Genomic DNA, 12,167 nt, shown 5'->3' with positions numbered 1-12,167 from the left:
AAAAATGTTCTTTATCAAAGAACTCTACAAAATAAACAGGAATGACTATTAAAATCTTGGCAAAATGCTGCTGAAAAACTTTTATAACTCAGACTGACAATGACCTTAACAGGGTGAACCAGCTGACCAATTTTAACACAGGAAAAAAGACAATCGGTAAGATATCATGGGCCTCTTAATGAGCTATAAAGGCAAGCATAAAACACAATCTATGAAACATTCTTTCTAGATACCAAACCCAAATTCCATCCAGTCTGTGACTGCTCAGTGGAAGAAGTCAAGCCATAGGTGGAAATGTATCCAGAAAACCTAGTGTGGAAGGTCACAGAGCACATGACTCCTTTCATCACAAGATAAATAGCAAATAAAGATACCAAGACATAAAAATGGGACAATGGGTTAAGAGAGACTGAAGTGATACGTCAAAGAGGGAAGAGGTAGAGCTTGTTTGAAATTTGATTCAAAAAAGCCAACTGTAAAAATGAAAACCAGGGGCTGGGGAGATGGCTCAGTGGTTAAGAACACTGACTGTTTTTGCAGAAGCCCTGGGTTCAATTCCCAGCACCCACATGGCAGCTAACAAATGTAACTCCAGTTCCAGGGGATCCGACAGCCTCTTCTGTCCTCTGTGGGCATTGTATGACATGGGTGCACTTATATACATGCAGGTTTAACACTCATACACATAAAAATAATAAATAAAATATTAAAAAAATGAAAACCAACCAAGTAACCAACCAACAACAATAAAAATACTTTATTCAATACTTTGCAAAAGAGTTCAGACTGGACATTTCAAGCCATTAAAGAATTGTAATTACTTTAGGTGTGAAAATAATATTATGGTTATGTTAAAAAGGAATTCTTATCTTTAGGATTGAAATATTTACGGATAAAGTGCTACAATATGTGTGATTTTCATCAAAACAATCTGATTTAGATGGAAAAATGATGGAGCTATAAGTGAAACAAAGTCTGTCTCATGTATAAAAATTTTGAAGCTTAAGTAATGGGGCATGTGGTTCATTGTACCATTCTTTATGTTTTCATACTTATTTTGAATTTTCCATTGTGAACAATGACCAAAAAATATGTAGAGTGCTTTCTTATACTGAAGCCAAAGAAATTGCTAGAGGGTGTTTGCAGAGGCCTCCCCATAACAGGTGTCACTTCATCCGACTTATTAAAATTTGGAGGGCTTACCTTTGCATAGTTTGCAAACAAATGTTTCAGTTACTAACACATATCCCTAGTTACCTTTGTGTGTGTGTGTGTGTGTGTGTGTGTGTGTGTGTATGTAGTGTGTGCTTGTGTGCATATGTATATGTGTTTGTGCCATGGTGCACATGTGGAGATCCTAGGACAACCTTAGGTATTTTTCATCGCCTTCCACTCTCTTTGAAGTAGGGTCTCCTTATAGTGTGCTGCTGCATATGTCAACCTAACTGACCTGAGAACTTCTGGGGACCCTCCTGTTTCTGCCTCCCATCTCACTTTAGAAGCATTGGGATTACAGATGCGTGCTACCACACCAGGCTTTGCGTGACTCCTGAAGATTCAAACTTAGATCCTCAAGCTTGATTGGAAAGTGCTTTACCCACTGAGCCATCTCCCCAGTGCCCTTAATTGCCTTTTAATTCATCACTTTTTAGTGTGGCCCCGAGTGTTCTATTTTTCAATTTTCAGAATTTTATTCCAGTTACTAATTTATTTCTAAGTCATATAAATATGAAACACATCCTTATAAATCTACAGTTGTCCATACGTCATATATGAATTAATTTGACAACTGTTAATAAATGATTACTGAGCTGCTTGTTGTGTGTCCTTGACTGACAGGTGCTTAAGGGGTTATGGAATAAGTAGACATTACTGTCTTTTCCTTTGAGAAAATGATGCACATTAAATGCCTGGAACATCAGAGAATAGCTACAGAGATAGATACTCTTCTTCTCTCGCTCTGTGTCTGTTGTTCAAAAGAGAAGGCTATATAGTCATGGGGCAAAGAGAACAATTCCTATTTTCCTAGGTATCGTATGCATGCTAGCACCATACATATAATGTGTAAAATAGGTTTCAAAAGAAAAGGATTGACCAGAATTGAATCTAAGAAGCTACACTTTCCCCATGACTGGCTATTACACACACTGAGTGAAGCCCAGCTCTACTGGCACATACTCAGCGTCGTCTCAGGTATTTGAGGTCAAGAATATTTATCTAAATAATCCTTTTCCTGAGTCATTACTGAAATTTTATTATTCAATGAAATTTTCTTTATTCAACAAATTCACGTATGTGTATCCACTGTGTGCCAGGCCTGACACTCATAGTAAAGTGGCACATTGGAGAAGAAATCACATGCTGTCTTGAGCAGCCTAAATGATGTGCTGTGAAAAGGGTAGGTATTTATCAAATACACACATATATAGTCACAGAATTGCAACCTTTAACAAATACTTGAAACTAAAAACACATCTCTTTTTCAGAGCGGGATTGTGTAACAAGGAAATGGACTATTCCCAAGCAGTGGTTGAGGTGTGAAGACTGAGCAGCAGTACAAGTGGGTGGAGTTGTGCAGTGGCTGTGTGCACTCCACAGACACTGGAGTCTGCGGGGCGCCCGTGGGCATTTCCAGGTTCCTGTGTCCAAGAATAAGGCGTGGATAGGTGGTATAAATGGAAACAGTTTATTAAGAAAGAAAACCTTTCCCAGACAGGAAGTGGACTGGAGCTTGGAGAAAGGTTAGAAACTCATGGCACCCTGGACTTTACAGGGCAGTTTGTGCAGCCTGTGATTTCTGTGCCCATTCTGTTACATGCCACCTTGGTGGGGTTTCCGGTGTTGATAGACTGGTTTCTCTTTTTAATTTTTTTGTTGTATTTTTATGATATTCACACAATATAATTTGATGGTATTTATATCTCCTCTCCCAACTGTACCTACTTCCACTATCCCCCCCACCGCCCAATTTAATGTACTCCATTATATGCACAATACAGCCTACAGAGTCTGATTAGTGTCCCCACATGTCCCTCACCATGGGTCCATTCACTAGAGCCTGGTCTACCTACTGAGAGTCCCATCCCTGTAAGAAACTGTCTTTCCCTCTCCCAACAGTCATCAGTTGCTAAAAATTCCTTAGGATGAGTTGGGGTTTCTGACCCAGTTTCCCATGTCTATGCTGAGATTTCATCTGGCTTGAGGTTGGCGTGGGACTTATGCATGCTGTCACCATTGCTGTGAGATCATATGTGTAACTGACCAGTTGTCTGGAAAACTCTATTTCCTTTTGGTCATCCATGACCTCTGGCTCTTCCAATCTTTCTATCCTCTTTTCTGCAACGATCCCTGAGCCTTGGGAGGCAGAAGTTTGAAATAGGTGTCCTATTCAGGGATGAGAATGCCAAAGCCTCTTGTTCTCTGTACATTGGCCAGCTGTGAGTTTATGCTGCATAAGGAAACCTCTCTGGTGAGAGTTGAGAGATGTATTCATCTTATGTGTAGAAATGCTTAGGGCTAAGCATCTCACATACACTTATTCTCTGCACTTAATCAGTTGTGAAACACTATTAGTCTCCATCTGTTACAAAAAGGAGCTTCTTTGATAAGTGGTGAGAGGTACACTTGTCTGTCAATATAAGGATGTATATTTAGAATCTAGTAAGAAATTACATTGGTCTAAGGATGTGGCAAAGATTCTCTAGGATCTATGACTTTTACAGCCATGTGTATTTGGCTTTGTTGACAATACTAAACATAAGTTCCTGCCCATCAATCGGGCCTTAATTCCAATTAGACAGCTGTTGATTATCCCCTAGATAAAAGTGCCACTACTGCAGCAATAGTGATAATTTGTGGGGCCAGCCTTGTTTATTAGGCTACATTGCTGGATGGGACCACTGATTTTCTCCCTTGGTAGCTTGCATAGCACCCTCTGATACCATGAGAGCTAGTCTTCAGGGAGGAGACTTCCAGGTCATTTCCAGTTCAGGTCCTGTGTCTGAAGTATGAACTTTTCTTAGCAATATGGTCTTACAATCAAAGACTGGAAGACCGTCAAGTGCTATAGAAATAACGTGTGTTATTTTGGGAGTCTCTTGGACACTCTCCTGACCAACAATTTGAAGGGCGTTTTCTCTTTCCTGGTACTGTAGTTTTGTTATATAGCCTTCAACTATCCATATGCACGTGCATATATATTATATGTGTATTTTTTCAGTAGGACTTTGAACAAATATATTTCCCTATGATTTTTCATTCCATCTAAGCATTATTCTACATCTCACCTCTCAATCTCCCTGCATAACCCTTCCTATTCATTTCCCAGTTAAAGTGCCCTCCTTTTCCCCGTTCCCCCAATAACATCTGTTTCCTACTATCCCCCTCTCTTGAGCTCCTTCTTTCCTTTACTTCCATGGTTCCTTTCCATTTTCCTGACTTCTATGATTATATCAGGATATACACTCTTATCTAAGGATTTGGAGCTTGTGCTGGATAAATTTAGTGTCAACTTGACCCACCTGGGTTAAAGGACCCTCAATTGGGGAATTGCCTCCATTGAACTGGCCTGTCGCCGTGTCTGTGTCTGTGGAGCATCTTCTTGATTGTTGAATGATGTGGGAGAGGCCAGCCCACTGTGGGTGGTGCCATCCCTCGTCAGGTGGGCCTGTGTTGCATAAGAAAGCAGGCTGAACAGGGGCCAGAGGAGCAAGCCAGTATGCAGCGTTCCTCCATGGCCTGTGCTTCAACTTCTGCCTCCAGGTTCGTGCTCCTCGTTCCTACTTCGGGCTCCCCGATGAACTGTGACCCAGGAGATGTAAGACAAAATAAAACCTTTCCTCCCCAAGTTGGTATTGGTCAGAGTGTTTTGTCACAGCAACGGAGAATCAAACTAGAACAGAACCAATATCCACAACGGAGGGAAAACTTATACCACGTGTTCTTCTGAGTCTGTCACTTCACTTGGTAGAACAGTTTCTAATCCCATCCACTTACTTGCAAATTTCATGATTTTATTTTTCTTTACTGCTGAGTAGAACTCCATCGTACAAATGTGCCACATTTTCAAGATCCATTCATCAGATGTGGAGCATTTTGGTTGTTTCCATTTCTTAGCTATTATGAAAAGAGTAACAACAAACATTGCTGAGCAAGTATCTCTACAGTAGGATGGATCCTTTGGGTTTATGCCAGGGAGTGGTATATCCGGATCATGTGGTAGTTTTATTTTTAGTTTTGTAGAACTTCTTCACGCTGATTTCCACAGTGGTTGCACCAGTTTGCAATTTCATCAACAGTAGATGAGTGTTCCCCTTTCCCTGCCTCCACACCAGCATTTGGTATCATTTGTTCTCTTGATTTTAACTGTTCTGACTGGGGTGAGACGAAATCTTAAAGTGGTTTTGATTTCATTTCCCTAACTGTTAAAGATGTTGAACACTTTCAAGGGTGTTTCTTAATCATTTTTATTTCTTATTTTGAGAACTCTCTGTTCAGATAGATCCATAGTTCATTTTACAATTGGGTCATTTGTTTTCTTGCTTCGTTTTTTGAGTGCTTGGTATATTCTGGCTGCTAATCTTCTGTTTTATGTGGAGCTGTTGAAGATGTTCTCCCATTCTGTGTGTTTCATCTCCACTTCCTTGGTGGTTTCTTTTGTTGTACTTTTTCAGTTCAATGAGGTCCCATTTGTCAGCTGTTGACCTTCATACCTGAGCCACTGATTTCGGATTTAGAAAGTCTTTTCCTACACCTACATCTTGTAAGTACTGCACATTTTCTTCTAACAGTTTCAGTGTTTCAGGTTTCACATTGAGGTCCTCGATCCATTTGAAGTCGACTTTTGTGCAGGGTGACAAGGGTCTAATTTCATTCTTCTACACATGGAGATCCAATTGTGCCAAGGCCATGTGTTAAAGATGCTGTCTTTTCTCCAGTGTGTGTTCATGGCACCTTTATCAAATATCAGGTGGCTATAATTTCATACACCCATGTTTGGCTTTTCCATTTTGTCCCCTTGATCTATAATTCTGTCTTTTGCCAATGCCATGCTGTTTTTATGACTCTAACTTTATAATATAGGTTGAGGTCTGGTATATTAATCTTTCTGGTATTGCTCTTTTTGCTCAGGATTGCTTTGACTCCCCAGAGTCTTTTGTGTTTCCATATGAATTTTAGGATGGATTGTCCCATTTATGTGAAGAAAGTCACAGGGATTGTGACTGTGATTGCATTGAATCTGTAAATTGCTTTTGACAAGATGGTCATTTTTACTATATTAATTCTACTAGTTCTTGAGCACAGAAGGTCACTTTTCTATGCTGATTTTTACTTCATTTCCACCATCCTTTCCTGCCACACTGAGGCGGGCTCAGGGCTGGGTCTGCAGAGTTCTTCAAAAGCATTGGAGATGAGAAAACAACTGTGTAAAGACAGAGGCAGAGACAAAAAGGACTTGTTCATGTGCATTACAGAAGCAAATAGCAAACTAATCTTGGTTAGAATTGGACCCTATCACAGGACAATAACCCAGAGCTATTGTTAAAATTCCCCAGAATGAAGCAATGCTGCACACTGCTTAGCAAATAATGTGGCTGCAGAAGATGGACTTGCCAGGAAGCCCAGCAGGACCCAGGCTCTCTCCCTCTCCTCTCTTTCTCTGTCTCTTTCTTTCTCCCCCCTCCAGTTTCCGTTTTGTGTCTGAGACACACAAGATGAGGTAAGAATCTCTGAAGCCACAGACTCCACCCATAGAACCTCTTACGTGATTATTCTTCTAGTAGCAAACAGATGATTTCTTTATCCCATGAAAATGTGCTTCAAATAGGAAAAGGGAACAGAGCTATTTGGAGAAAAATCAAGTTGAGGTAAGGAAAGAGTGTGAAGAGCAGGAAATGTTGGACAATTAGCCAACATTTATTATGTACTTGAGTGGATGAATGCATAAATAATGTGTTAAGTGTTTTATATGAACAGAGGCTATACTTTACATTTATAATATGTGTTTATCTCTATACACACATTATGTGCATTAGTATACTATATGTGTATTTTTTCTTATCACCCTTGCCCCTGTGAGAAACGTCTAATAAAAGGAGGAAAGATTCATTTTGGTTCAGTTTCAGCCTGTTATCACTTAGCCCTATTGCTTTGACCCTGTGATGGCAAAACAGTATGTCATAGTGGAAGCTTGTGGTAGAGGAAACCTGTCTACCTCAGGCAGCAATAAGTAGAGAGAAAGAGTCAGGGTCTCTAATCTCCTTCAGGGTGCACCTCCAATAAGCTGACTTCCTTGTGCTATGCCCATGTCTTAAAGGTCCCCCCCATTATTCTCTGGGCCTATTGGCCTATTGGGGAACATTTAAGATCCAAATTATAGCACCGTGTGTGTGTGTGTGTGTGTGTGTGTGTGTGTATGTGCTATATTTATATGTATTATGTATAGTCACGTATATATTTTCTTTAAATCTGCCAGATAGTCCACTGTGATCAGTATCATTAATTCTTGTCATCATTCTATTAATTAAGAAAGGTGGTTAGTTCAGATTACCTAGGTTAGTGTGGGCTGTTTTTACTCAGCCATGCAGGATTACCTGCAGATTTCAACTGTTTCATTGCCTTGTTCATATTGATGGTTAGAGATCAGTACAGGGATTGATGCTGCCTTCTCTGGCCAAATGATTGAGCAACCAGTCTTGTATTCACACTGTATATTGTGTATACAAGTATTTGGATAGGGGGTGCTGAATTTCCTCCAAATCTTGTTTGCCAAATACTTCTGTTTTTTTTTCCTTAAGTCTCACAGGTGTATACAGCACAAATGCTGCATCTGAATCCTTTATGGTGGATTTTTATCAAGTTTCCATATTTTTGGAGAGTCCCTTAAGTTACAAGCTGAAAACCTATCTTTTAAAAAGCAGTACAAAGGTATCTTCCATCAAAAATTTGTTTTTAACAAACACAAGCAAATAAAACCCAGAAGGGGAAAACTCACACTGATGACATGTTATGGTCTTCTGTAAGAAAAGAGGCACTTTACCAAGCAGCTGTTTCCTTGGTGACCACCAGAACAACTGGGATTAAGTCAGGCAAGCTTGGTGGGCACTGGACTAACAAGGGCTGATTGCAGCCTCCTATGGTCAGGAAATTCCTGAGAAATAGTATGATTCAGCTAGGGAGTCATAATTTTGGCTTTACCACTGACTGTGTAAGGAGACTGTGCAAGTCAACAATTCTTTGTGATTCAGTTGCCACCACTGGAAGAATTGTGTGTGTGTGTGTGTGTGTGTGTGTGTGTGTGTGTGTGTGTACATGTATGTGAGGCTGCTGCTGCACATGTGCGCACATACTGCTACAAGCCAGTGGTTGATGTCTGGTGTCTTCCTCAATTCTTTCCATCTCATATGTTGAGGCAGACAGAGCCTTCATTGAACCAGACAGAGCCCACCAGCTCTGCAAGTCTGCCTGGCTAGCTTGCACTGGGGATCACTTGTCTTTGCCTTTCTAGTGATGGGATTGCAGGGGAGCTGTCATGCCTGCCTGGCATTTACATGGGTACTGAGGAGTTGAACTCCCTCACATTTGCATGGCAAGCACTTTACCTGCTGAGCATCTCTCCAGCCCAAAGTATTACTTTTAAAGAAGATACTTCTTTTTCTTTCCTACACATTGGTTATTAGAATTCCTAAGTATAAAGATAATTTTCTAAAGGTTAAATTTGGAAGATCTTCAAGGACTCTAAGGATCTGGCTGCATGAAACATCAATATTGAGCTTTCTGAAACTCATATTTAAAAGGAGTTCAATGACATCTTGTTTTTGAAACATAATATGTAATCAAAGAGTAAACAAATTTACATCTAATAAAGATTTGCTTTATAATTGTTAAGATAGCTGATGATGTACTGATTTTTCTAAAGGACATAATTTGGAGACAGACAAGCCCAGGTTAAATCCTAGACAAACTTCATTTGACTTTAGCATAGTTCATTATGTTGCTCTTTGGACATTTTAAAAATGAGGAAATAGTTTCTGGTATGCTAAATGTTTGAAATCAATTTGTGGATTAGGGACCAAGGGCTCTCATGAACATGGAGTAACTGTTAATATTCTCTTTCTTACTTTGGATATTTTAATGTTCTCTTTCTAACTTACTTTGGTTGTCAAAGAAAGATGCAGAGTGATTTAATCCAAAGCGCTATTATCCAAATGGATGTAGTCTCAGTCAAGTCTGTATAGCAAGACTTTTTATATCTGGAGTCTACTGAAATGTGTGTGCAGGCATGTGGGTGTATGTGTCTGTGTGTGTGTGCATGTGCACATGTGTGTGTATATCATATATGATGTATTCTATTTGCTCCTTAATTATTAGTAGATGTGAAAAACATTACCATTGAAACCTACCTGAAGACTTTATATCCATGCTCAGATGCCAAGGAGCTCAGAACGTAGCCGATTGTGACTAGTAATAATCAGATATATAGAGATTAGAAACACATGCAAACATCTTAGTGTTAATTGCATTAAAAATGAATTTTTCTCTATGAAACTGTGTATTTTAATAATGAATTGGAGATCTTTTTTAAAGGTAAAACTTCATTCAGTTTTATGTCTTACAGGGTTTATACTGAGTACAATATTGTATAACCGTTTTAATTAAACTGTAAACCTAAAAATTTACAGCCAATTTTGAAAGAGATGCATCTTAGCTCTGGAAATTGTTATTGAATATGTCAATGCTGTTGTAATGAAATGCTTCTAATTATGTGGTTATTAAATAAATAATTTTTAATGTAAAAAAAAGAAAAGCAAAGATTAAACTGATAAAGAAAAAAAAATTTCCACAGAATGTATCTTGTAAGGACCTATTCTTCACTTTCTTTAACTTTATTAATCAACCCTTTTCCTGATTTTTTTCTTATCTAAAATGTAATTATTCTTCTGTTGTATTTTTTGAGCTACAGCAATTGTTTTGTTGAAATAAAAGCTATCTGGCCCGAAGATACATGCTTTTCAGATGTAGTACTTTCTACACACACTTTGCAGAGCTCATCACATTAAAAAATGTTTACATTCTATTACTCCTAAAGCACAAATGTTAAATATAAGATACACTAGTTTTGATATCAGCACCAATTTAGTGAAACCGTGGGCACAAAACAAAAGAACATGTTAGTTAGCAGTAATGAACTAGAATTTGAGCTTTGACTTCAATGACTAGAAAACCCAGGATTGTCACAGTCAATGGAAAATTGTAGTAACTCATATTAACTTTACTTTTAAGTATTGAATTTTGTTTTTCAGATGATATTTTTGCTGTTAGTTTTGCAAAGCGTTTTGTCTTTAGGTTATCTAATTCTGCAAACACATTAAACTAGTTGTAAAAATAATGCTAAATCACCCAAGTTTCAAATGAGACAATCTCAGGTACAGAAATTGTGTTCATTATATTGTGTAAAAAAGTAACTATTAGAAAGTCAGAAATCAAAAGGATGGATTTTGCTGATGGAACTGAAGCCCATACAAGGAGTATCAGCTGTGAGGCCAAAAGAAAGACAGGCCAGAAATGAGTTCAACAGTTAAACACACCTCTGCAGACGGAGTTGACAAGCTCTGGATGAACTCATATAGATAAGCAATGACATTCGTTTCTTTCCTGCTATTTAATAGATGGAAAATGAGAGCTAAAACAAGTACTTAACAGCTCAGATCTCCATTTGTTGAATCCTTTAAGATAATAGTGTAATAGTCTTAAACATCTCCTTTGAAGTCAGAGGTATTTGTGTTGTTAGGAATCTTGAGCACCTGCCTTGGTTTTCTCCCCCTAAGTCCCTAACAAGTACTCTACCTTGGGAAGGAGGTGGTAGAAGAAATGCGGATTCCTGCCTCACGGTAAAACAGTAAAATGAGAGTTTCTGAGCAATTGCCAAGAGCAATGAAGAAAGATAGGGCCTTTCATGCAGAATACTCACTGAACAGCATTGCATCTTAGTCAAAGCAGCAGATTCTCATTATTTATTTAGATTTATCTGGCAGTTATTCTCTGAAGAGCTCATTAGAGTCAGTTATTCCAATACCCTGTTCATTTACAGACTCCAGGTATTTATTTCCATGCTTATTTCTATATTTTGCAGACTTTTTCCCACTTCAAATCTAGTGACTCTAGTCACATTTGTCCACTTGCGCTCCTGCCCACCTCACCCAAGCCCTCAGTATCTTTCCTTGGTTGAATGGAGCTGAATGTGAACTGAGTTCCCATCTCCATTCCTGCCCCCTGCACCTGTTCTCTACCCCAAAGTCTTCTTGGAAACTTTTATTTTAACAACCTTATTGAGATATAATGTGTATATCAAATCATTCAATGATTTTGTAGCAGAGAACTTTTCAATTATTCATCACCAAAATCTAATTGTAGGGCATTTTTGTTATCTATCAAATAAATTTTTACCAATACTATGGGGCTTTTGGTTTTATAGCTAGGAAATATTTCCCTGACACAAGATTTGGAGTAATTTAAAAATTAAAGTTCACATCACTATTTTAATTCTTATAAGTGGTTTTTAGCATTTTCACAGCTGTTTTACTGTTGTTTCTATTTCCAGCATGTTTCCATCACTCCAAAAAGAAGCCCGGTGTCCACTGATTGTTGTTATCAGTTACTCTCCTGGTTTACTCTGGTTTTGTGTAGTCTAGACATTTCATATTCCTAAAGTCATGGAATGTATGTGACTTTTGTGTCTGATTACTTACCACAGCATTCCAAGGCTTATTCATGTTGTCCTGTGTACTGGCATTTTGTTTCTTTTTATAGTTAAATAATACTCTGTTATGTGCATAGTCCATGTTTTATTACACCCAATTCATTAATTGATGGTATTTGCATTACTTGCAATTTGGACTGCTATGAATAATGTTTTATACACAGCCATAGGCCCTTTTTAAAAATTTTCTCTGATGTTTATCTAGGAGTGGAACTGCTAGGTTGCTAAACTTTTCTGTGTTGGTTGAACTATTTTACATTCACATCAGCAGTAGAGGAAAGTTCTGATTTCTATATGTACTCACTAGTGTTCAGCCTCTATGTATCTGTCTCTGTCTCTGTGTTTCTGTGTCTGTCTCTCTGTCATTGTCTCCATCTCTCCTTTCTTTGTTGATTATGGGCAATGTAGG

Source organism: Nannospalax galili, unplaced genomic scaffold (genome assembly GCF_000622305.1).
Source record: "Nannospalax galili isolate Female #2095 unplaced genomic scaffold, S.galili_v1.0 scaffold962, whole genome shotgun sequence".
Lineage (NCBI taxonomy): Eukaryota > Metazoa > Chordata > Mammalia > Rodentia > Spalacidae > Nannospalax > Nannospalax galili.
The sequence above is the reverse complement of the archived record's forward strand: the minus strand, read 5'-3'. Positions refer to the sequence as shown.